The sequence below is a fragment of the Megalops cyprinoides genome, chromosome 14 (assembly GCF_013368585.1).
Source record: "Megalops cyprinoides isolate fMegCyp1 chromosome 14, fMegCyp1.pri, whole genome shotgun sequence".
NCBI lineage: Eukaryota > Metazoa > Chordata > Actinopteri > Elopiformes > Megalopidae > Megalops > Megalops cyprinoides.
The window spans coordinates 2733201-2760634 of record NC_050596.1 but is presented as its reverse complement, the minus strand read 5'-3'; positions in this window follow the sequence as shown (position 1 = coordinate 2760634).

The window sequence follows — 27434 nt, the reverse complement described above, 5'->3', positions numbered from 1 at the left end:
TTAGCTTTTGATTTTAACCACAGTTATTGACATATTAACTGAAGTTATTGATATATTACATTAGCTATTTATTTTATCTTTACTGTACATGTGGAGGTATGGAAGTGTATAAGGAAACCAGACAATCTAATATGTTAGCCTTAAATAATATGTATTCTATTATACTTTGTATAGTGGAAAATATTGTTTGCATTAAGCACTACTACTGAAAAGTAATATGATGTGATTCCATGCCTAAATAATGCTGGGGGTTACCCTAGGTCATAAACTTTGCATGTAGGCCATTGTAAGACACCGCTAAGGGGGTAATCTTGGGGGCTATTACAGGACAATGGGTGACCTTGGAGAAGGAACACTGCCTTCAGCATTGGCCCTCCCTGGAAGTCACCCCAGAACCTTTGTGCACTATGTTGCTGTTCTATAGTCATGCCAACTTCTCCTATTGGTTCATAATCTACGCTTATTGTATCTTCTCTCCCTTCACTTCTCCTATTGGTTTACGGTCTACGCTTATTGTATCCTTTTTCTCTGACTCATAGTCATGCCACCTTCGCTTATTGTATCTTCTCTCCCTGACATGCCCCTACAGCGTGTCAGGATTTTTTGCCTCCTTTTAACATATGCATCCCATTTTAGTTTTATATTTTCTTTTAGGAGTCATACAGCTAGAAAATAAGAGCTGATTGCCTGCTTTGGGCTAGCTAACATCTACTGGCAAATGCTTGCGAACTGTATGTGGATTTACTGCAGTTTGTCATAGTTGCCCATCATAGTAGTGCTGAGCCAATGGCCCCCCTTTGCGGGGTTTAATTCTTCTTTGTCTTGCTCTCGCGGCCCATCTCCTGGGCCGTGTCCAGACGGGGCCTAGTTCTTACATTAACCCTTTGCTTTAAGGCCTAACCTTGTAGCTTATGGCACATAGATACTGTATCTGTGTGCCTTCTTACAGTCTGCAGCACCGCGGTCTGGCTAACTGAGTTACTTAACCTTTTTTATTATTTAAATGTGGGCCTGGAAATAATGGTAATATTCCAGGCATATATGCTGTGTATTATTTAATTATGTTTAAAAATCATATAGGTGTGGAGTGGAAATAATGGGAAATTTCAGAAGTGTTATGTTTTAAAATAATATACAATTAATGGCTGTGGAGTTTATGGGACTTTCCAGGCGGGGTAAATGTAACAGCTTAAAAATTAAATAATGGTGTATTAAAATGGAAAATGGGATGATCTTGAAGGAGGAGCCTGGGAGGAGTTGGAAATTGTGGTCTGGGATAGGAGGAGTGAGAAAAGGCATAAAGGATGGATGTAGGCTGAGGGGAAGGTGGAGTGATTGGGGAGTGTTTGTGAATGTATACACACTGCATATACACCTGCTGCTCCGCGGACCAACCCGGTTTACTATATGTGATTGATCACCATATGCAATAAACCAAACAACCATGATTACATCAGACTTTGTGAGGACTTATTATTTTCTGGAAGGCATCAAAATGTGGAGGAAGACCCTCGGTCCATTTGGCCCAGACCAGGGGGATATCCACCACATTGGCTCACAGAGACTGAGAGGTTGGGTGTGATGAAGAAACAGATGAGATCTGGAAATATCTTTGCCTCTGCATCTAGCCCAGACAGAATATGAGAGATGATATTACAGGAAACAAATTGAAAGGAAAGAAAGATAAGTAGCTATTTTAAATAATCCAGAACCAAGATTTTCTGGCTGTGCCAACAGATGTCTGAGGCACGTCATAGCAGAACAAATGTGCTTTTGTATCTGTCAGTGCCCAGACTACAGACGATATCCATACCAGTGTTCCTCAGCCCCTAAAACTGCACATATTCTAATGCAGCTCTCTGCTCAAAACTCCGTTTTTTCACTTCCCAAACCCCTAATACGTCCAACCGCACAGATTTCTTGCATATGAAAAATTCTTTTCAGACCTGCTTTTGTAGGTTTTGTAGGTAAAATTTCTAAGGGACTCACGTGTAAGTATTACCTAAAGCATGCCTAAAAAACATGATCACCTGGCTTATATACTAAGCTGTGCTTTTAGTGCACGTGGGCTACTACATGTGCTCTGGTGAAATTTGGTCCTGGAAGCAGCAGCAGTCAAATGTGTCAGTGATCCACCACTGCTTTAATGGCAGCTCAAGCAATGCTTTGAGGTTTAAAAAATGGCCAGGCCAATTACGGCGTTTGAGAAGCAGCCCCCCTCTCCTCTTTTCCTTTCAGGCTAGATTTAAGTGTACCATTATGCAAATTGCCTTAGTGTTTCACACCTTTTCAGGAAGTCCTTCTCAGGGACACATTGTGTTCTTCCAGTGAATATAACCAGGACAGACTTACATGAATAAAACATTTTTTTGCTTTCGGTCATCTTAATATCAAACTGAACTATAAACAAAGGGCAAGGAATGGTTAAACATTTGTACACAGCATACAAATCCCTATTCATGCCACCTTTAAAGGATTCAGAGAGTTTCTTCAGAGAAGATTTCTTTTTTTCCCCTCTTGTTCAATAACCCAGTTTACATTTTACATTTACATTTTTGGCATTTAACAGATGCTCCTACCCAGAGTGACTTACAATGTTATCCATTTATACAGCTGGATATCTTCACTGAAGCAGTTGTGGGTTAAGTACCTTGCCCAAGGGTACAGCACAACTGTCAGGGCTCCGCCCCCCTAGCTGTGGTGTTTTTGTTTTTCCCTGTCCATGTGCTTTATGTTTTTCCTTGTGTTCCAGCCCCGCCCCGCCCTGCTCCCCGCCTGGTCCCCGCCCACCTGATTGCCCCATTACCTTCACCTGCCTGCCTGCTCACCTGCATCCCATCTCCTCATCAGCCCAGCCTTATTTCTACCCTGCTTGTTCCTGTCTTGTTTGCCAGTTTGTTGCAGTGTGTTTCGTACCTGTTTCATTCTCACAGTTTTTTTGATGTCTGATTTCTCCGTGTTTGACTCTGTCTGCCCTTCGTCTTCGTTTTCTGCCTGCCGTTTTGTCCCGTTGCCTGATCGTTTGCCTGCCCGGTTCCTGACCCTGCCTGCTTCTGTTACCGACCCTGCTTTTGTCCACGGACTGCCTTCCGGTTTTCGACCCTGCCTGCTTTTGTTGCGCAACTTGCCTGCCGTCATTAATAAACCCACCTGGAACCTGAAGCTCTCTTGGTCTGCGACTGAGTCCTTGCCTGAGCCCTTACAACAACAGTGCCCCACTGTGGAATTGAACCAGTGACCTTTCGGTCACTAGTCCTGCTCCTTAACCACTATGCTACACTGCCACTCCTTATTTTTATATATATATATTTAAATAAGGGTGGCAGTGTAGCATAATATATACACAACAATACACCTCACTGCTTTTCACTAAATAGACATTTAAATGAAGCCAGCTTGAATTCGCAGGACAGGTCATTTGTTCCTTGCCTCATCTGACTGCAGAATTGCATAGTTTTGCCTTTTGCCATTGTATTTTAGCCCAGATCACATGCTATTGCACTGGGATGCTCGAAAAAACAAATAGACGGAGCTAGGGCTACTCAATTATGGCAAAAATCATAATCATGATTAGTAGCTATAGCATAATCACCATAAGTAGCTAAGTTATGTGCGAAAGGGTTAAATATAATTCAACTGAAAAACAAAAAAACGTAAAAAAAAGACATAAATAAAATTATATATCTACCTTTCAATAAATAATGTGGCACAATATATCTTGTTTTCATAATCGTTGGAAGCCAAAATTGTAATTGAAAATAAAATTTGATTAATCACCCAGCCCTAATAGCAAGACGATAACTAATTTAACTAAACACCACAGGAATGTGGATAAAAAGACAAGTATAGCAACAGCCATCTTGTTCCAACTGAAAGCTACCCATAATCCAAAGCCGTAAAGGTCTGACAGCTCCAGAGAATCTACAGTGTGACCAGCAAGAGAACTGAGGGCCCATCAGAGCTGAAGAGAACTGAGTCCTCTTTCAAATGAACTCATAATGTGAACACAAAAAAGAACTGAGTCCCTTTTCTGCTGGTCCACTTTTTGGTCCACTTTAAGAGGACTGAGTTTGGTTCGTTTAAAAAGGACTGTATGTGAAAACACCCTTAATGTGGCCCGTGCTCTGGTGTTTCAATTTACATCCATTGAAATACAGCATTGAATTGCAGGAGGCGCTGTCACGCTCCACTCTCACACTTTTATCAGAGAATTAGCCTACATTACAAAAAGCGTAAATGCTATCTGCCTTTCCAAAGGTAGCTAGCATAAACAATGGCCAAAAAAGAAAAGTGGACAATGAATACTGACAATTTCAAGAAAGATGGGAAACAGAATATTTATTTTGTGAATTCAAACAAAAGCCAATGTGTCTCGTATGTCAAGAGTCATTGGCAGTTTGACTCTTTCATTTTGTAAACGTTAGCGAGAAATAAACACGCAATTCAGTCTAGGAACTTTGTTATTAACGCTATTAATGCATGTTTGCCAAGTAGCTATGATGTTCATATTGGGCTGGTACGAAAACACTATGCACAATAACGTTACAGATAGTGAAGTTGCGTGTGGTGATTGTCCTTCAAAGGAAGGATCAGTCAACAAGGTGTAGGCCTATTCTCACAGTGTGCCATTTTTAACAGCCATCTGCAATGCATGTCCTTTAAGATCAGCTGCTATTTAAGAATTAGTTTACTTACAAATTACTTTCACGAGATAATGCAAACTTGTGACTTGCTGTCATTATTTACATTATTTACTGTACACGTTAGTATCGTGACACATTAATAGGCCTACATATTAATACATAATATCAGGCCACCAATGCACAGGAAGAAGTTCCGATACTAGATATAAACATTATGGGCTCTGATGGTAAGCTGTAACATTTTCAGTCATGATAGAACCATGAGTGAATTGCCTCTGACATGTTGTGTATGTGTATGCTGTCTCAATTTCCAGTGGAAGACTGTAAGCACAAGTGGAAAAATCTCAGAGATTCATACAGGCGGGAACAACAAAAACTTAAAGACAGGCAGAGAAGTGGTGCAGGAGCAGACAGTGTACGTCCGTGGAAGTACAGTGGCATCATGAGCTTCCTATGTAGAGAACAGGCCCACCAGTGGCCATACGTCCCTGCCCCGGGGGGCTACACAGCTCATGGTGCCACATGCAGATGAACCTGCCAGACAGACAGCCAGCCAGCCAGATGACAGCCAGGAACCAGACCAGTGGCCAGTCAGCCCCCAGGCAGACACCAGCAGCCAGCTAGGTACAAGCCATCCAGCCGGCTGGCCAGTTAGCTAGCCAGTCAACCAGCCAACCAGCTGGCAGCGGTCTGCTGCTAGCCAGGTCCCAGCCAAGATTCAACAGCTAGCCAGACCCCAACCACACATCTGGCAAGCAAAAGATCCAGGAGTGGAGGTCTCACCGCGTTTGAAAGGGGGGTAGTGAGTGCAATTGAGCGCAGCGAGACCCCTTCTCCCCCCACCAAGTGACCCAGATGAACTTTCCGTGTAGCCTTTTGCCTCAATTAAAATCTCTTTCTGTGACTAGGAAGGAGGAAGTAAAGTTCAATATACATAGATTGATTTATGAGGCTAAGTGCCGAGAGATAGAAGAGGAGCGCTGGGCACAGCTGACAAGGCCGTGAGGGGCTGTTGCCCTCATGGTTTAGTCAGCTGGGCCTTGCAGTAGTTTATCATTATTTTTTCTCATCTCTGACCTCATTGTTGTGTGCATTAATGCCCATTGTTTGTAATGCACTTCTTGTTGCATGTTATAAATTCTGCAGTGCTGTTCTAAACTCTGAATTGCGTTCAATCTTTTTTATGTGAGGTTGTGCTGAGAAGAATTTAATACCGTCCTTAAGTCAATATTAACAATGACATGATATTGACATGTTATGACTTTGTAGTAGGCTAGTTGAAAGGTTTGTTTAAGTTGCAGTTTATAGGCAGTTCATGTAAACCTAATCAGTCATTAAACATCACTACTCATTTTAACATTCATAGTGAAACAATGGTGATAAATTACCTATGTGGGATTAGTATGTTATGCATATATTTTGAGTGTGACTTAAAAAAGAGATAAATTAAATTAAAAAAGAGTGTGAGATAAATTGCTTATATGGGATTAGTGAATTATGCATGTATTTTGAGTGTGTGTGGGTCATGATACGACACAAGGAATATTTGCTGTTTATTCAAATGTGGATGGCTCTTAAAAGAGCCTTTGTTTGCAATCACGCATGGATGTCATGGCCAACGAATTGCACCCTCTTCACTGAAGTATGTGGTGAAGGTCTCCCTCACACGCATTGCCTCAATTCAATTCAATTCAATTCATTTTTATTTGTATAGCGCTTTTTACAACACAAGTTGTCACAAAGCAGCTTTACATTGTTCCCAGGCCTGAGACCCCCTGAGAGCAAGCCAACAAGGCAACAGCGGCAAGGAAAAACTCCCTATCAGGAAGAAACCTTGAGCAGAACCGGGCGCATGGGGGGGCCCATCTGCTTCTGGCCGGCACTGGGCAGATAGAGTTAGACACAAAATTATGCAATGTACATTTGTTATTGACAAACAATAGCAGTTAACAGTAGAGTAATTATAAGAATGTCTCCTAGGATGTCTGGGTCTTGGAATGCAGTTGGCTTTGATGGGCAGGGCAGCGAGGTAGCAGGATTGGAAAACGAGATGAGACGCTTGGGCTACAGCTCCAGACAGGAGCCCGGAGCAGGGATAGGAAGCAAACAGAAAACAGTGGTTAGTGGATGATAAGAATGGCAGGGATGTAGAACAGAGAGGCAGGAGAGGAGGGGCAGAGAAGAAGGTGTGCAACAAGGAAAGACCCCGGCAGGCTAACATTATGGCAGCATACCTAGGGGACGGGAGGCAAGGGACCGGCATAGTCATGAGGGCGACCCTAAGACAGTCAACACCAGATCACGGCGCAGGGTCCATGAGAGCAATGACCACTTAGTCCACCAGAGACTCTATGATCCACGCCAGCACCAGGCCATGTCCCTCAGCTGAAGGATTTACTATATAGATATGTTTTGAGCCTAGACTTAAAGGTGGAGAGAGAGTCTGTTCCCCGAATCTCAGAGGGTAAACTGTTCCACAGGAGAGGGGCTTGATAGGAAAAGGCTCTACCGCCTACAGTAGTTTTGCCCACTCTTGGAATGGTGAGAAGCCCGGCATTTTGGGAGCGAAGGGCTCTCTGCGGAAGATATGGATGAAGAAGGTCCTTAAGATAGGGGGGGCAAGCCCATTTAAAGCCTTAAATGTGAGTAAGAGTATTTTAAAAATGATCCGGTATTTAATAGGTAGCCAATGGAGAGAGGCCAGAACTGGGGTGATGTGCTCAAAGCGTTTAGTTTTAGTTAAGATTCGAGCAGCTGCATTTTGCACCAGCTGAAGGGGTTTTAATGAAACGTTTGCACATCCTGACAAGAGGGCATTACAGTAGTCTAATCTGGATGTTACAAAGGCATGGATTAGTTTTCCAGCGTCGTTAATTGATACGATTTTCCTGATTTTAGCAATATTTCTCAGATGGAAGAAGGCAGTCCTAGAGGTGTTAGTTATGTGAGTTTCAAAGGAGAGCTCGGGATCAATAACAACACCAAGGTCTTTGATGGCTGCACTCGGGGCAAGGGAGACACCATCAAGGTCCAATGTAAAATGAGTGAGTTTGCTCCTGATTGAATTTTGGCCTATGACCAATATTTCGGTTTTGTCCGGGTTGAGGAGGAGAAAGTTTCGGGCCATCCAATTCTTTACATCTGTTAGGCAGGCCTCCATGTTTGAAATATTCAGAGGGACATCGGGTTTGACTGATATGTATAACTGAGTGTCATCCGCGTAACAGTGGAAATTAATGTCATATTTACGGATGATATCGCCAAGAGGCAACATGTATAACGAGAAGAGCAGAGGTCCAAGCACAGATCCTTGAGGTATACCATATTTTACTCTGGAACGAGCGGAGGATTCGTTGTTGATGGAGACAAACTGATATCGTTCTGATAGATAAGATCTAAACCAAGATAGGGCATGTCCACTTATGCCAACCAGGTTTTCGAGGCGGTCAAGGAGGATACAATGATCGATGGTATCAAAGGCTGCACTTAGGTCTAGCCGCACAAGAAGAGAGATACAGCCATTGTCACAGGAGAGTAGAAGGTCGTTGAGCACTTTCAGGAGAGCGGTTTCCGTACTGTGGTGAGGTCTAAATCCGGACTGGAAAACTTCCAAAATGTTGTTAGAGTGTAAAAAGGCACAGAGTTGCTTTGATACCGCTTTTTCCAGAATTTTTGAGAGGAATGGAAGGTCGAGATGGGCCTATAGTTTGACAGGTCATTGGGATCAAGATTAGGCTTTTTCAGAATAGGCTTGATAACTGCTACTTTGAAGGGCTGAGGTACGTGTCCAGACATAAGAGAGGCATTGATAAGATTTAATAGTGGTGTGCCAATTGCAGGCAATAGCTGTTTTAGGAAGCCAGTTGGTATGGGGTCAAGTTGGCTGGTAGAGTTATTAGATGAATTGAGAAGAGAAGAAAAGTCGCCAAATTCAATGGGTATAAAAGAGTCAAAGCGCGAGGCGGGCCTAATAGACATGTCTACATAATCTGGAACGGGACTGGCCAGGCAGGAACCAGAAGTTGATGAGAATTTTTGTATTGTGTCTCTTATCTTTAAGATTTTACTGTCAAAGAAGTTCATGAAGTCACTGCTACTATAAATTGCTGGTATGGTAGGGTTAACTGATGCAGGACTCTTGGTTAATCTGGCGATAGTGCTGAACAGGTACCTAGGATTGTCCTTGTTTCTCTCAATAAGAGTAGAGTAATATTTGGATCTGGTAGCTGTGAGGGCATGCTTGTAATTTAGGAGACTTTCCTTCCACGCCAGGAGAAAAACCTGTAGTTTGGTGGAGCGCCATTTTCTTTCGAGTTTTCGTGTGGCTTGTTTGAGGGCACGAGTATGGTCGTTATACCAAGGTGCTAGCTTCTTGTCTGTGATTTTCTTCCTTTTGAGGGGAGCAATGGCATCTAGAGTTTTACGCAAAGTAGAGTCGATTCTGTCCGCGAGTAGATTAATTTCAGTTGAGATGGGGGGATTCAGTTGAGAGGAGATTTCGTTGTGCAGGAAGTATGATGTAGGGAGCTCGTCGATAAAGGCATTTGCTGTAAGAGAGCAAAACGTGCGCCTGGAAGAAAATCTAGGCTCCGAGTATGTGAAGCACGTTAGTGGTAAATTGAAAGAGATGAGATAGTGGTCGGATAACACAGGATTGTGTGGCATGATTTCCACCTGGTTAATGTCTGCTCCATATGTGAGGACCAAATCTAGAGTATGGTTGCGGTAATGTGTGGGTTTGTCCACAGCTTGATAGAGTCCAATGGATTCGATGATGGACAAAAATGCTGTTCTGAACGGGTCATGTTCATTATCCATATGGACATTAAAGTCGCCTACTATTACAGCTTTTTCTATATTGACAACCAGGTCAGAGAGAAAATTGGCAAATTCCGATAAGAAAACACTGTAAGGGCCAGGTGGCCTGTAAACTATTACAAGGGTAAATAGCTGAAATGCAGTCTTGTCAGGATGTGCAAAGCTAAGTACTAATAGTTCAAATGAATGGAAGTTATAGCCAGGATTAAGGGTGGCACAGAGTTTGGAGCTGTGTACAGCAGCAACGCCGCCACCTCTACCAGTAGGTCGAGGGACCTGGTGATTACAATAACTGGGAGGAGTTGATTCGTTGAGAGCAACAAAGTCATTAGGTTTAAGCCATGTTTCAGTCAGGCATAAGATATCAAGTTGGTGATCAGTAATCAATTCGTTTATTAATAAAGCTTTAGGTTGTAGCGATCTGATATTTATTAACCCAATCTTAAGGACCATTTGTCTACAGGTAGTACTTTCAGGTTTGGCAGACTTAATTTTTATCAAATTATCAGCACAAATGCCCCTACTGGATGTTTTTAAGAAGTTTGGGACGGAGGGTCGTGGAACAGACACTGTCTCTATGGGATTTTTAAGTGGTGGTTCCAGGGAAAAAGCAGACAACTGTGTAGGACAGAAAGTCTGCTGCCTGGCCTTGGCCCTGATAAGTCAAGGTTTAGTGGAATTCAGACTATGATCTATGTTACTAGAGATGATAGCTGCACCCTCCCTCGAGGGGTGGATGCCATCTTGTTTTAAAAGACCAGGCCTCCCCCAAAACTTGTGCCAATTATCTACAAAACCCACGTTGTTAGAGGGGCACCATTCAGACAACCAACGATTAAGTGACGTTAATCTGCTATAGATCTCGTCACCGCGCCGCATGGGGATGGGGCCAGAGAAAATTACTGAATCCGACATTTGTTTGGCAATCCTGCACACCGATTTAATAGTTAACTTTGTTACTTCCGATTGCCTCATGCGAACATCGTTAGCGCCGACGTGAATAACAATTTTTGAGTATTTCGCTTTACTTTTACCTTTAGCTTTAGCCAGCACTTTCAAATTGGCTTCAATGTCGGAAGCTCTGGCTCCAGGAATGCAATTGACTATGGTCGTTGGTGTCTCTACGTTCACGTTTCTAAGAATAGAATCGCCAATAATAAGGGCTCTTTTAACAGGTTTCTCAGCAGGTGTGTTACTGAGGGGGGAGAACCTGTTGGAAACGTGAACCGAGGGTTGGTGGTGCACTGGGGGCTTGCGCTTGCATCTATTTTCCCGAACTGTAACCCACTCGCCTTGCTGCGAAGGCTCTGCCGGGGTTGAGCTAGGGGAAAGGCTAATTGACGCATCTGGTACTGAAAAGGATTCGATAAACTTTTCACTAGCTTTAATCTCGTATAAGGTGCGGATGCGTGCTTCTAATTCTGCTACCTTCTCCGTCAACCTAGCGTTAAGCTCGCATTTAACACAGGTGAAGTTGGTCGTAATGGCGGAGAAGGAATAACTAAACATGTTACACACAGAGCAGGGGAGACAGCGAGAGGGAGGAGAGCTAAGGATTGGAGAAACAGAGCTGCGAGAAGCCATCATACGTAACTAGTGGCTACTTACGTAGTTTTTGCGAGGGTGTCGAAAAGTAGTGTCGGCGAGTACTCCGGGTTTGGGTCCTGGCTGGGTCCTAACCGATCGGCGTCTTGCGTCTGGCGTTCGGGAAACGAGCAACGGAAGTGCGGGGAACGAGCAACAGGTGAGGAGCAGCAGGTAGCGAGCGAGAGCGTCTCCTCGCAGGATTTTGCCTCCTGTGCAGGATGGTTGCCCCCTGCTCTGATGATGTTCTGCAGAGCAGCAGCTTCCACAACATCTGGCTTGTCCTGTGCAGTGCTTGATGTGCACCTGATGAAGTTGTGCAGGACACAGGTTGCTTTCACACTGGCCTCCACATTGGCAGGATCTATGCCGATCACCTGCTGGTACATGCGCCACTGGGCAGCAAGTATGCCAAACCTGTTTTCGACAATCATCCTTGCCCATGAAAGCCTGTAGTTATACACCCTCTTCCTGGTGGGGAGGTTGGTGCCAGGAAAGGGCCTCATCAGATTTCTGCGAAGAGGAAAGGCCTCATCAGCAACAAAGACATGAGGCTGGGCCCCTAGGTGCTCTGCGCCAGGCAGGGGTTTGTCTGCAGGTAAGCCCAGTGTTCCATCCTGCAAGGCCTGGCCAAAGATGCTGTTGGACAGAGTCCCACCATCACTGCACCTCCCGTATTTGCCGATGTCGATGATGCAAAAGCAGTACTCTGCATCCACAACTGCCAAGAGGACGATTGAATATGTGCTCTTGTAATTGAAGTACCTGGATCCAGAGTTGCTGGGGGCCTGGATGCGCACATGTTTTCCATCAATGGAGTCTACACAGTGGGAGGAAAATGGGAAAATCCCGGCGATGGTAAAACTCCTCCTCAATGGCCTTCCAGTCTTCTGTGGAGGGAACTGGCATGTACTCACCCACCAGGACGTCCCAGAGCGCCCTGGCAATCTCTTCCACTATGTGAGAGACTGTGTCGTGCCCCACATGGTAGCTGAAGGCGATGCTGTGGTACGAGTCCCCTGTAGCGAGGTACCGCAAACAAATTGAAAGCCGTTCAGAAGGTCCAATTGCTGAACGCAAATGGGTGTCCTGTTTTGATATGCGAGGTTCAACCTTCTCAAATGATCCAACATTTTGGTTCCAGTCAAAGATGGAGGAGAAGCTTATTGTGGCAGTGTTGGGTTTCCCCATACTCTACAATTTGTCTCTTGATACGTACAGAGATATAGCCTAAGTAAAAAACATGCATGGAGAAAAGTGTCCGAAATCATGTGTTCCTCAAATAAAAAGACTTTGGTATGCAGCCATGCGTCGCTTATCGTCCACGATACGATTCTGTGAAATAGGACGTTATGTGATTTGGACGTTGTGCAAACACCGTACTATATACTTAGCAAACCTATATGGAATAGGCATAGGATGCTGCTGCTTATGAGTCGAAGAATACACTGTTATACAGCAAATTTAATTGTTTAATTGTAAGTTCACATTAAAACAATAGAAAATACAGTACATAGGCTACATAAGACATTAGCATAGGCGTTTATTATGACTATCAAGACATATGTATTATACGGTATACTATGTACTGTACCATTATACGCCTGGCAGCGCAATCTCTTTATTTCCATGAGACATGAGATAGACGCGTTGCATGCAGGAAACATTGTCTTCACTACGTCCGGTTATGTCCGCTACGTCCCGTTCTGCGATCGGGTTTTTAAACTTGATTATAACCTTATGGGAGTACGAACGTATATGCGATCAGACGTTGTCTGAATGGACGTTAAGGGGCGCATGACTCTACAAGCCTCTGGCTTTTTCTGTAGTAATTTTCACAATTTCCAGTGACTCTGCATTTGTAAATTTGTGTTCCCTTTGGAGCTTTTTTTAAACATCTCTCCAAATATGGAAAGCTGCTATATAGTATTTCATATCTCATTCTTATCGAATCGATATCAAATCGAAAAAAACAAAAAACATGGAAAAACCATAATATTTGAACTGTGCATTCATGCCATATATTTTTTTTTTATTTAATACAGTTACTAGCCTACTTATATTTCTTAAATAAAAAATAATCATCGTAATAAATGTCTGGCTCCTGATTTTATTCACAACCCTCAGCATGGCCTTCAGTAAATTTGAATTTGACACCCCTGCTTTAGGTCATTTCTGGGCCCAGGATGACACTGTCCTTGTTTGTCCATGAAAATCAAGTACCTCACCACACCAAGCCTGGTGACCGATGGAGGAACGCTTCATCAGGTTCACTTTCCCCTTGCCATGTTACTTCAGAGTATCAGAGTATTTCTGTTAGCGTTGTACTGAATTGTTTGAATGTACTCATCCATTACAGCAACACAACTGTCATGTCAGTGATTAAATGCTTCACAATTTTTAGCCATCCTGGCTGTGCACTGGCCCACTGGATTCCTGGAAGGCTCTGCAATTCAGAAATAAATTTGTGATTCATTCTTTAAAGCAAACCTGTGTCTCTGCTGTGCTGGCCTTGAGGAACTGAGCCATCCTGATATTTCATGAAACTGGTTTGAAATTTTGGGAGAGATATCCTTTAAACATATACACTGACACACACGCATAGATATTTCAGCGCGCACACACACACACACACACACACACGTTTCAGCACACATTCTCTCTATATATAGATAGGGCTTGAAAATTACAGTAGTTGAGTGAATGACTTGCTGTCATTCACTCAACTTCACAATTTCATTCACAACTTCACAATTTCATTCACAATTTAAATGAGTGCAGCTTCCTCCTTCCTGTAACAAAGCAGCACTTGATGACCCAGACATAAAAAGAAATGTCCTGTATGTATTTTTAGAGCTCTTTCATGGCAGTCATTGCTGCTGGGGTCACGGCATGCAGATTGATGTCAAATATTTGGCTGATGACAGGCTGAAATATTGTGTGCAACATCCTTATTACACAAAGCCATTTGGTCAAAATATAACGAGACTGGTCAGCTTGTTCCTGCAGTCATTCCACCACCGTCTGGATATAGTGCCTCTGTTCCCCTCTGGTTCCCTGTGGTCCAGATCTCTGCAGAAGATAATGGATTTGAATCCCAGTCTGTCTGCTGCAGGGTGTTTAACCTCAGTTGCCCCTTAAGGAACCCAGCAGTGTGAATGTGCATGTTAAATGTTAACATACTTTGGAAGAGGGATCTGCAGAACAAATAAATACATGACTGAATCCTACATAATATGTGCCCTGCACTCTAACTGCTAGAGCTGTTGAGGAAGAGAGGGTTCTCTTCATTCAACCCCTACCAGGGCCCTGGGCGATGGTTATGGTCCCCAGGCTGTGCCAAACCAACCCCCTCCAGTGGCAGACTACACTATAGTTTGTTAGTATCTGTTGCACAGAGATACAAGGTTTGGAACAGTCTAGCTCGGCAGCGGTGAGGCAAGACAGAATCCCAAACTGCACTCTCCTTGGGTTGTGGCAGGTGGAGGGGGGAGGGTTTGAGGGCATTTCTTATTTAGTCTGCTTTGAAGGGAATTGATGAAGCCTTCCCAAAGCAATAAAACGGCCTCTCTCCATGTGGCTGCCATCCAGTTTGGGTCTTGTGTTTTTCTTTTCGGTACTTCAAGCTGGCCTTTATCTGTGTAAGAGACTTCCTCCAAAGAAAGACGAGGGGAGAACAAGCTTGTTGTTTCATTGCATCCTGAGGCACTGAGTCTCTCTGAGCAAAGAGTGCTGAGGAGTGTTTCTGGACCTCTGATTGTTATCAGTTGTCTTGAATACCTGATTTTTCAAGCAAAGACCCACACAACGTCACAACAAGGGTACTTACATACAGTGATGTGATGGCTTTTGTGTCTATGGGTGGGGCCATTGTTGAACACTGGCTTAGCAGGCAAATGATGATGTAGCTGATGAGGGCCCTACCGCTGAAATTTGGCCTCTATCTCTGACTCATTTTGCATGTGTTGGTGATACTGTATCAGCACCGCAGATCTTCCTGTGTGTTCCTGAAGCATGGGAAATGATAACTAGAGCACAGTCCTTGGACACATTTTCAATGGCTGTGTTTGCCCCTCTTTTTTTTTTTGTCAGCAAGAAAACCCCACAGTTAATTTCCATGTCACTGTGGCTTGGTATGAAAGAAAAATGCATACAAGAGATAATCGCTGCCAAGGAAAATGTTTGTCCACCCAGTACCAGCCAGAAGCAGATGGGCTCCCCCTCTGACCCGGGTTCTGCTCAAGGTTTCTTCCTATTAGTCAGGGAGGTTTTTGCTTGCCACTGTCGCCCTTGCTCTGAGGGGGTATCAGGCCTGGAATACCAATGTAAAGCTGCTTTAAAAAGCGCTATATAAATAAACTGAATTGAAAAATTGAAATTGAAAATATTATTCCTCATGGCTCTTGGCTTGTTCTTTTGCGGGTGCTGCTTGCTGCTTCTGCACCAGTGCTTCCTGTGTGTACTCTGTGTGGCTGGCGGAACAGAGATAGTAGTAAATTAGTCACTGCTTTGTTCGGCGCAGTGGGCTTGGGGTCGTAATGGGCTCTGGGGGCTGGGGGGGGGGGGGGGGGGGCATTGTGGCATTTGGGGAGTTCCAGGATGCTCCAATGGCTCCTGGTGGGGCAAGGTTTTTCCTAGAATGAAGCTGAAGGCCATGGCTGTTACTCACATCAATCACAGAGCAGCGGAGACCAGGTCATGGCAGGATCCTGTTGTGTTCTGACATGGATGTACCCCTGTCCTTCTTTCAGACACTGTCTGTGAAAGTGCTGACCAGACTACCCCCCAAATGTCTTCTTTATTAAATCACCTCTGCACCAGGACCACAAACTGGAGAGGAGGAGGCTTGCACCTTGGGGAGAGAGAGAGCAGTTATATCTCACTTCATAACAGAACTACTCAAAAGAGAACCAATCTCTCTCTCTCACTCCCCTGCTCTCTCTCTCTCTCTCTCTTTGTCAGGATTCAAACTGGCTTCGTGAGCAAGACAGGAGATTGTTCAGCTTTTCAAAAGCATTTTTGGACATGAGCATGTAAGACCCTATCCTCCCTTAGTGTTTTTAGAACAATTTAACACTATCTTTCTGTCTTTTTCTCTCATTCTCACTCCTGATTGGATGATTATTTAATGTGAAACCAAATGCACCTACACCTTATTTTCGGTAGGGCTGTTTCCTGAGGGGAAGTGGAATGGCCACTGTGTGTTTCCCCTGCCATTCTGATGGAGTAATAACAGGCAATGAAGAAGGATGTCTCGTTGGTGAGCACTGAGTGACTCTTCCTGGTGGGCTCTGCCTCCTTTGTGATACAGCAGTAGAAAGACTGATGGTATCCGTCCTGCCAAAATGAAAGCAATAAATCAGATGCCACTGGCATCATAAATGGCCTTCCACTGATTTGCAGTCTCTGGCACAAAGTCTCTCTCTTCCTCTCTCTCTCTCCCTTTTGTAGTAGTTCTTTGTAGTGAGCAAGCAAGAAATCCTTTTCAAATGACACTGCCGACAATGCTGTCAAGAGCAAGGGAAAGGCCAGGTGAGGTTCATCTGCCTGTGGAGATCAAATCAGATGTGTAGGTCACATGCAATTCACCTGGCCATCAGCCATCCCTCATCTCATGTTACTGAGAAGAGTGTCAGTTTTGATTTGCTTTGGATCAATGTATAGCAGTTAATTCATGATGAAAAATCCCTTAGATTGAGCTGAAAAAAGCACAGAGGTGATGACTGTAGAGGGTGAGGTGTGCAGTTGAACATTCATTCATAAAGCACTGTATATATTGCAATGCATTAGTGCTGACTGATAAATCGCATTTTCATCGTCATCGCGATATGAACATGCACGATAAACACATCGCAAAAGACTGCCTGAAACGCGATAAATAAGAAAAATCATTTTATTTACATGCGCCATGCATTCACACTAAGCATGCGAACATTTCACCTATCACAGGGCCACTCAATTTTGCTCCCTTCGTTTTGGTCCGCAATGAGCTATGCGCTCCCGCCACCACGCTAGTCCGGGTAAGATGACGCGCCCCTTAAAACTAACGTTCCACCAATGAGTGGAAAGGTGCAGGGGCGTAGCGAGCACTGGTTGAATAGGAAATAAAATGCACTAAAGAAGCGTGTCTTTGTGATAAACTGCAGTCTGCCTTTTCGACAGGGTTGCCAATCTGATTTCAAGTGACATCACATAAAAAGCTGAAATCGTGTTACACGCTATCAGAACCGATTCCCGACAAGGTTCGCTTTGGAAAAAGCACTAAAGCACCACTCTGCCAAGTGTTTACTTACAATAAACTGCTAACCGTGGAAACAAACCGTGGCTAATTCTGCGCGGGAAGGGGTGTTGAAATTGATGGCTAAAGTGCATGTTTTATTTTGTTAAGTTGATGCGATCTCAGTAAGGAAACCAAACTATTGCCATTTCAGTCACACAAGTCAGTGCGAAATCACTACCAATTAGGAAAAATAATTATGCCAAACATGGCAGCCCGGGTTAGCGTCAGTTGTATTTCCGACCAATAATCTGTTGTTGGTGTTATTAGTTAGCCAACCTTACTATAACACAAAATTACCAAATCGTTCCGAGTGACCCAGGGAATGAGAAGCTCATTTTCATTTTGATATTGTGGCTCATAGCTACCATATGGGGGCATTTGTGATGATGTGTAACTTAAACGTTGCTCAACGTAAACTTAATATCCAGTATTGATTTCTTATTCAGTGTTGTCACTATGATGTTTTACTTTATATTTTTGTCAGTTTTTCAAGTTGAAGTCAAATTTCCACTCTTGATTACTGTCAAAAGTAATGTGGTGTTGTGGTCGTAGGGGGGCAGTAAACCAGCCGCAAAAGATATTTCACAGGAAAGTGCTTAAATTTATTAACACACGTGACAAAACAAACAAACAAAAAAGCTAAGACAAACTCAAGCCTATGAGCCCTACTGGCCCAAATACTGGCGTTGCAAGACAACCAGACCAAAACTCTCTTCCTCTCACAGTCACCCGAGCCCAAACCTAGTCATTGTGAGAAAACCGCTGAACTGAAACTATCCCCCCTTTATATACACAGGTAGGGGCTACCTCCTCCCCATAGCCTAAACCAAAGGGCACAGAAAAAGAGGGAACAAAACAATAATCATTATTTAAATAAACAAACTGAAACAGTACATAATTATGATGAAAATTTAACCAAAGTAGGTAACAACAGAATTCAAGATATAAACAAAACAGTCTGTCTGAATTAAAGCAGGCATGAAACTGTATTAACTCCACATCTCCCCCTTTACCATGATTACCGGTGCTCCGGTGCACTTTATGAAGCCCTAAGCAGCAACCGCGCGCCCCTTTGTGCGCGCCATTCCACGCGAGATCAGGATGCCGACTGACGGTAAAATTTAAACTAACATACTTAACATATCTTTCGTTGTATCAGCACACAAACACCAACATACGCTCAACCATAATACATTTTCGAATACATTACACACAACCAAATAAACAAATTACACATTTACATACCACCATAACATTCACATACTACTATTTGGGACGTATATCAAAACTCCGCTCCGCTTTTTACCGCAAGCCATTTTCCTCGCGAATTAATTAACAACGCGATAAATAGAATGAACGGAAAAACAGATGATGGTAAATGGCCAAATGCGCATGATATTATTACTAACTGTATGGAATGTTTGAAGCATGAAATAAGCTTGAGTGAGCGAGTTTACTTCTCCTTAAAATGTCCGACATCCGGAGAGGCAGACAAAATGGGGTGAGGAGGTGATGAAGGAGGGCCCAACTAACTTCATCACAATTACAAAGGTGGACAATACAGCTGTCTTCAACTTAATTTTCTAAAGTACCTTGAGTTGCATGCAATTTCTGTCAGAAAGGTGTCTTTCGTTTTAAATATGTTTTATGCTCCAAAAATAAGCATATGGATGTTTTATGTTTTTGAAAATCATCTCTGCAAATTAATAAAATTACTATTACGCAGATTAAAGAGGTAATATTATAATAATTTTATTAGTTTGAAATTTATTTTAGATTTAGAATATTAATTTTTCTATAAAATATAATATGTAATGTAATTTCACATCACATCAACATTTATTATTGGCCCGCGGCCCTCCATCGAGATTAGTTTTTGGCCCTTCATAGGAAAGAATTTCGGCACTTCTGGTTAGAAGAAAATATTTTAAAGGGAGCAGAGGAAATGAAACTTTAGTTATAATGTCTTATTTAAATTAATGTTCCTGTTTAATTGGTTGGGTATTCATGTGCAATTTGTTCAATAAAGCATGTTTCGAAATAATTTATTTCATTTCTTTATTCCATGGGCATAGGCTATTCAATGTTTTGGTTATGCACTGTTGATACATGTGGCCCCATGTCTTTACACAGTACTTAATGTGTGGGAAAACCTCAACACTGGTAATTGGTGTGTGCTTATGTAATACTCACACATTCATCATTAATGTAAAATAGAATACAGCATATATGCACAGATGGGATCTCGTGCAGAGATACAAGTAAATAATTAAATTCACAACTCATTAAAACTAAGTCATAAGTTAATTATGTTCATAGTGATGTGTTTCATTCCATGCATTTTCCCATATTTCAGACACCCTTACCAAAGAATGAAAGAATAAGAATAAGAATAAGAAATACTTTATTAATCCCGAGGGAAATTTGAGGTGTCACAACTGCACCCGTCCAGCACACATCAAAAACAACAAAGAATAAATTGAATAAAATAAATAAAGAGGTATAAAATACAACAAAGAGAAATAAGTTTGTGCAATTATGCGCTGAGAAGTTATCATGCCTTGTGCTATGATATATACATAGTCCTAAAATGAATTATGAAACAAAGAATAAACAGGGTAAGGTTATTGCTATTATACAGTATGAAGTGCAGTAGAAAAACAGTTATTGTTGTACAATATGCAAAACAATGATAACTGTATAGAAAGAGACACAAGGAGTGACAGTCTCACAGCACCATGTATTTCCACAGTACAAAAAACAGCTGTATGAAACCAATTAACTGTGAGAATAGCAACAGGTTAACAAAAAAGTGTTTACATTTACATTTAAATTTACATTTATTCATTTGGCAGACACTTTTATGCAAAGCGACTTACAAGTGAAGGACAGTGATGACAAATAGTTCTGTCAACACTGACTGTGTCATACCTGCCTGGGATTCAACCTGTACCATTTACCTTCTATTTATTCATGGTATGAGACTGTTTTTGCTTTTGCAAAAAAATGTTTGCCAATAAGGTTCATTGAAATTAATTCAATTTTAAATGAATGGAAAGAGAGTAAGAGATTGACTTTTAAAAGCCCTTCATTTCATCTATTTTTCAGAGTGTGTGAAAAAGTATTGTTTACATATTTACACATTAGAAGGAGCAAAGTATTATAAAAGAAACACAAATCCAAGCCATAACCAAACCCAAAAGTAAGAACTACAACAAATAAAGTCTCCTCCACCAAGCAAAAAGGGAATATTTCTACAATGGCTGGCTGAAAAAGATTCACCATGATGATCACAATATTATGTTTTATTCTTCATGCTAGATCACCAACTGATATTGGGAATGGATTCTTATACTGTATGTTAAGTATTCCATTATGTCAGAACCACACTACTTAGAGCTAGAAAAGCCCTTTGTCTTGTGCCAGCCACCTTTAATTGTTCCCCAAAAAGAGATTTCACACACAGCAAATATGGTTGTTTTCTGCTGACAGTCTCAGCTCTTCTGTCCCTCAACTCTCTGTTTTACCTGATTATCTTCTCTGTATTGACTTCAGTTCCCACTGATGTAAGCTGGAAAACAACTGCTGCTCTGGATGCTCTTAGGGCATCAAATAACCGCCCACAGGAGAGTGGAGCTGCATGTGGAAAGTGAGCATTTAAAACTCCTCCAAAAAGGACCCTTATGTTACCTGCTGAATTAACCTGGTTATCCAGTGTGTCCATTTGCAAGTACTGTTACTGTCTGCTACTATCCATAAAAAATGGGTAATATGCTGTCTGCTGGGGAAACACAGTGGGCTGTGGTAATGTATGTATACGAAAAGCACGAAGCTTCATCTAGCACAAACCTGTCCATACTTCACCTTCTCCCTGGCTGACTAAAGTACCCCCCCCCCCCCCCCCCCCCCCGTAACAAACAAAAAACTTTTAAAACAGTGCAATAAAAGTGAGAATAGCCACTACCTATGTCTATTTTTGGTTATTAAGTAGGAAGAAGTAATGAGCCATCCCCTCCTACTGTTTCAGAACAGGGCACAAGTCAAGGAGACCCATAGCACCAGAGGTGAGAGTACAGATTAAAAGTACAATAACTACAATTTTACTGTCTGAAGCCTAAAAGCTTCCATCTAGCTGCTCACATTTATTAGGCACTGACAACCCCATCTGACAGGGGCATGTGTAAGACCTCTGCCCTTCAGCCAGTTCTGTAATGACTGTTAGCCCTGTGCATTTCCTACAGCATACTTGAAGGAGGATCCAGCACAGTGAGGTCACTGTTTTCTCTCCTACAGCTAAGGGGGAGTTTCCCATATTTTGCAACTCTGCTGGATGACCTCAAAAAGTCAGTACCAATAGATTTTTTCTGCTTTATAGAGTTCTGCAGCAAGCCCATCAAACCAGACCTCCCAGCACTCTGCTGGCTCACTGCTGCCATCAGCTCCTCAGGGGATAGAGAGCTTTGCCTAGAGCCTGGCACTGTAGTGTGGGTAAGGCAGGGCTTGATGCAGCTCCTCCATCACTTCCTCCTCGCACCCTGTCCAACAGTGATAGGAATGGTAGGAGAGAGCATGCATCCTCCTGACCAGTCACCATGAAGGTAGAATAAAACTGAATGTGCTTGTCAATGAATTTTCCTCTCATTTCTCCTTCTCACCTCTCCAAAAAGCCTGAGTAAATGAACGATCTAGCAGGAACTGGCACTTAAGATGTCAGAATCAAAATCTATGAGTGGACACAGTAAGAAAGTAGAAATATCAATCTGACATGAAAAAAGTGAAAATGACCTGTTAAAGAACTTCCATTCCATTTTGTGTGTGATTACATTTGTCTTGGACTGAACTGAAGTCACTTTAAAGAAATTACATTTCTTTAAAGCCTCAAATAATACTTGCCTAAACTGTTCTCTTCATTGGATTCGTTCTTTGATGGGTAGATCAATAATAATAATGACACAAATGACTCTTTCACCAATAACTCACTTCCCTCTAATTTATTTACAATATCTACTTCACTAAGAAAAACTATCGTTAACGTGTCCATCTGTGATGCAAACTTTTTTGTGAGCCCTGACTTCCTTCCTAGTAGCAATCAAACAATCCTCAACAAATACTGAAGGTACAGGCCTGCATTTTAACCCATGCCTGGCTGTCAACATTTGAAGGTCTCAATTGTTGGAGAGCCAGCACAGTTTTAGGAAAAAAGTAAATATCAGAGTACTATTTGTAAAAAAAAAAAAAAAAAAAGTAATCAAAATTAGCAACAAAAAATACTAAAAAACAGAAAATTTCAGCTCTAACTCACTGCATCATCTTTCCACGGGAGATGAAAAAGGGCATGGATTTCTCTGCCACCTAGAATGAAAGAGACACCTGTGACATGTCAGTAACCCAATACATCCCCTATCAAGCCTGTTTTCTCTTTCTGGAAGGTATGTGATGCAAAAGTGTTGCCTTGCAAAATGTTGTGGTTGTATTATCATCTGTTTTCACACTAAACTGCAGCCCCGCCATACAAATCACAGCGCTACTAAACAGTGTTTGTGTGCAGGGGTTCTTGCCTGTTGTATTACAAATTCTGTATCTACCTCTAGACAGCCACTTCAGGAGTGCGGTGAGCTCTGTCCATCATCCCAAAACGATTCTGGCTTCTCTGTGGTGCTGTGTGCTGGTTGTCTTCACTGCACATGTAGGGACAGAGGGACAGAGTGGCTGGGTATGAATTAAACACCTGCTGGAAGGGTACATCTACAGGAGGAAAAGCTACTGGGACACAGCATGGTGAAATCATATGCTTTATCATACAGAGCCTTGTGTTTTGAATTTGAGTAAGTGTGTTTTGAATCATAGGCCCTGTTCATACCTGGCATTAAAATGCGTCTTGGGTGTGCAGCACTCTCCAAGATGGTTTGCTGTTACACAACCACTCATTGGCCCCTACAATACAGAGAGGCTCATTTCTTTCCTGGACGACCTGCATAATCAACTTGTGCCAGCGGAGGAGAGAAGTTGAGGGGCAAGAAACTCCCTCCCTTCATTGTTGTGTGTGGATAATGTGACATTCCACCACTCTGCTGCAGTCACAGACTGGTTTTGCTGCACATGCCAGGATGTCAGGACTGTTCCTGCCTCCATACTGCCCCTTCCTAAACCCCATAGAGTTTTTCTCTACTTGGAGGTGGGAGGTGTAAGGTTTATGACCACCATCCACATGATCAGATGTCCTTACTGGATGCCATGAATGTGGGGTGTGGAGACACTTCTCCTGAAGACTGACAGGGTTGGATACTTTGGATACTTTCCAAGATGCATCGCCAGAGAAGACATAAGTTGTGATGTTGATGAGAACTTGTGGCCAAATGCAGGCGAGAGGGAGGATTACAACCCTCACAGTACTGTACAGTACAAGTAATTATATTATACATGTTGTTTTTTTTGTTTTGTAATTATTGCAGCCCTGGAATTTCAGGAATTTGTTTTTTGTTTCAACTTTTTATTTTTCACAAGTAAATTACTATATGCAAAGATATAGAAAAATAAAGGATATTGAAGCAAATTGCTGCATTTCTGATTAATTCTTGTCACATACACTTTAGTACAGTCAATAAAGTGAACAGGTGTTACTCTTACTCTATAATGAAATACTGATTTATGTGAAGAATCATTCAAACTTCAAAGATAAAAGTTCATCATTTATGTAATGCTCCCTGGTTGTTAGTGTTTTTTAGGTCAGTGCTGTTATGAGTGACAATGTATGCTTTCTGAGTGAGTGTTAAGGTTGAATGAGCTTATTTTGAGACAGGTTATAAAGGGTTTTGGTGGTTAGAGTGAGTTTTGGAGGTGAGATTAACTGTTTGGCCAAGATGCATGTTGGTAATGGAGACTGTGTGAAGAGTTTTCGAAAAAAGTGGCTTCAGTACTGACCAATGCTTGTTAGCAATTGAAAAAAACTTGTAAATCATAAATCCTCTTTAAAAATATGATTTTAACTTTAGAGGGACAAAACCAGGACAAGCTTCCTAGCACGTAATCAACCTTTTGTCATGAGTGGTCCATTTGGTACATGTACGTGTTTATTTCCATATAGACGCGGGGAAGTGAGATCCGATCACAAGTGGTCACTCGACATGCATGTGGAGATGTATTCTAATGCTAGGTGTGAACTGACGTACTTAGAGCTGTCCACTTGTGATCAGATCACCCAAGATGCATGTTAATGGCAGGTAAGTGAACAGGGCCAGAATTCACAATCGGTCCAAGGAGTCAGCTGCAGCCATGGGCCTAATGAGTTAGTACAGAGACAAAATGTAGCCCTACCATAACTCTCTTGCTTGTTTCCATGTTTATAGCCCTTTTCAGACATGCACTGCAACCCTGAACTTAACTAGACATTACCCGGAGGAGCTATATGTGAAAACGCAAATGTCCGAATCAGTTGGACCGGACATTAAATGAACTTTGCCATGCCAGCTCCCTAGTACAAAGTCTGTGTAATTCAGATTGAGTCCATATGTGAACAGAGCAGGTCATTGTCTGGAGAATTTAAAGCAGCGAGTGGCCACTTTGATGCCGTTTCTATCATGCTACTGGCGCAAAAACGGAAGAATACAACATCTGCTTCGTACTCTTGTACTGCTTTGCCCGTATGATTGCTTTCCCCTCTTGTTGATATTGTGGATACGTCCAAATACATGTTATTTTGAGTCCAACAATCGTTAAACAGATTGTTAGCTATATCTACACTGCCAAAACTTGTCTCTTACAATGACTAATAAAGTTGGTTAGTAGTTTATATCAGGTTAGTAGCTAGCTAAAGCTGTAGCTAAGTAATAGTGATAGGTATAGTGAGATGGGTGAACAGGTGACCTAACATTACATAGTGAACAACAAAAACTTACCTTCCTGTTATAATAAATGGTATAATTAATAATATATTATGTGTATCGGTAGCACCATTTGGATGGCTATGTGTGATATTTTTTATAGGCTACTCAAAAGGTACAATAGCTATGTTGCCTGCTCTCCTCCTCCGTGCCACATTATGTGCCCGTACCACCGAAAGGTAAGACATTGAAAATAAAAAACCTGAAAATACCTCAACTCGCAAATACTTTTCGTGAACCCGTCAATACTTTTCACTCATGAGAATGCAAGTGGCGTCTAACTGGAAAATACCACGAGGAAATCTGGACGTTTCTTAACTCACAATGATTTCACGCGACAATGTAACAAACTACAAATGTACACATTTAAGTATACTGTACCATTATACGCTTGGCAGTGCAATCGCTTTATTCCATGAGATATGAGAATACACGTGTTGTGTGAGGGAAGCGTTGCCATCACTATGTGCCGCTTATGTCCGCTATGTCCCATTCTGCGAGCAGGATTTTTAAAATTTATTTATAAAACATTATGGGACTACGGACATACATGTGAACGGATGTTGTCCGAATGGACGTTAAGAGGCGCATGACTGTAATCATTAATGATCGCATACTGGGTAGCAGTGGTGGCTGGTGAGCTGAAAACGGGAAGCACACACACTACCTTTAAATCTATCATTACTTTCAACCTTTTCCCCTTTATCCTCCTTGATTAACAATAAAACAAATAATTCACAGAATAATCGACACCAATCGCGTAAATAGAGTATATCCCAGCCAACACGTCCAAGTGGAGCCCACATGGGCTTTACTTGGGTTAGGTGGGCATCAACTGGGTATGGGCTCAGAGTGGGCTTTTAAGTGGGTTGGTGTTGGGGCCCACATGGGCAACCCAGATGAATATCCTTCGCAAACAAAATGGATGAGTTACAGTCACAGATAGCCTACAACGGCCTCATCCGTGAGTGTTGTCTGTTGAGTGTGACGGAATCCTGGCTGCACTCGCAAATCCCCGACGCTACGGTGGAGCTAGCAGGACGGACCATCCATCGCCACGACCGGAACAAAGCCTCCGGTAAGAGCAAAAGGGGGGGGACTCTGTGTTTACGTGCTTGAGGGCTGGTGTTCTAACAGCAAAATAATAGACAGCCACTGCTCACCGGACCTAGAGGCCATGTCTGTCCAGTGCAGACCGTTCTATCTGCCACGGGAGCTAACTGTAGTCATCGTTACCGCTGTCTATATCCCGCCGGATGCTAACGTTAGCACGGCGCTCGGACACCTTCAACACATCGTTAACAAACAACAGAGGACTCATCCCGACGGCGTCCACATAATCGCCGGGGATTTCAACCAAGCATGCTTAAAGACTGTGCTCCCCAAACTCCACCAGCATTTCAAGTGTTCTACTAGGGGAGAAAATACACTTCATCGTGTCTATACCAACATTAAGCATGCTTACAGAGCGACGCCCCTCCCCCACTTAGGACAATCCAACCATCTCTCTCTGCTGCTCATTCTGGCCTACACCCCCCTCCGAAAACAAACAAAACCGAGCACACAAACCATCAGAACCTGGCCTGAAAATGCTCTCTCTCAGCTACAGGACTGTTTTGCTTGTACAGAATGGAGCAACTTTGAACAGCAGGACCTAGAGGCATACACAGAGACTGTGCTTTTCTACATAAAGAGCTGCGTAGAAAATGTCACAGTGGACAAACGCATCCGGGTTTTTCTAAACAGGAAACCCTGGATGACTAATGAAGTCCAGACTCTGATCAGAGCTCGTAACTCTGCCTTCAGGACGGGAGACAGCTCACTGTACAGCATTACCAGAGCCAACCTGAGGCATTCAACATGCCAAGGAGGTCTACAGGAGGAAGATGGAGGGCTACCTCATGGACAACAACCCTCGGCAGATGTGGAGGGGCATCCAGGCTATAACCAGCTACAAAGGCCAGAGCCCAACGACCACCGGCAGCAGCAGCACGCTGGCAGAGGAGCTGAACAGCTTTTTTGCCCGCTTTGAGACCACCACACACCTGCACTCACTGCCTCCCCACAACTCCAGCACCCCCCCCTCTCTCTCCAGGAGCCTGAGGTGAGAAGGACACTGAGAGCAGTGAACCCCAGGAAAGCTGCTGGACCTGACGGCATCCCGGGGATTGTGGTCAAGGCATGCGCAGACCAGCTGGCAGGGATCCTCACCAAGCTGTTCAACCTCTC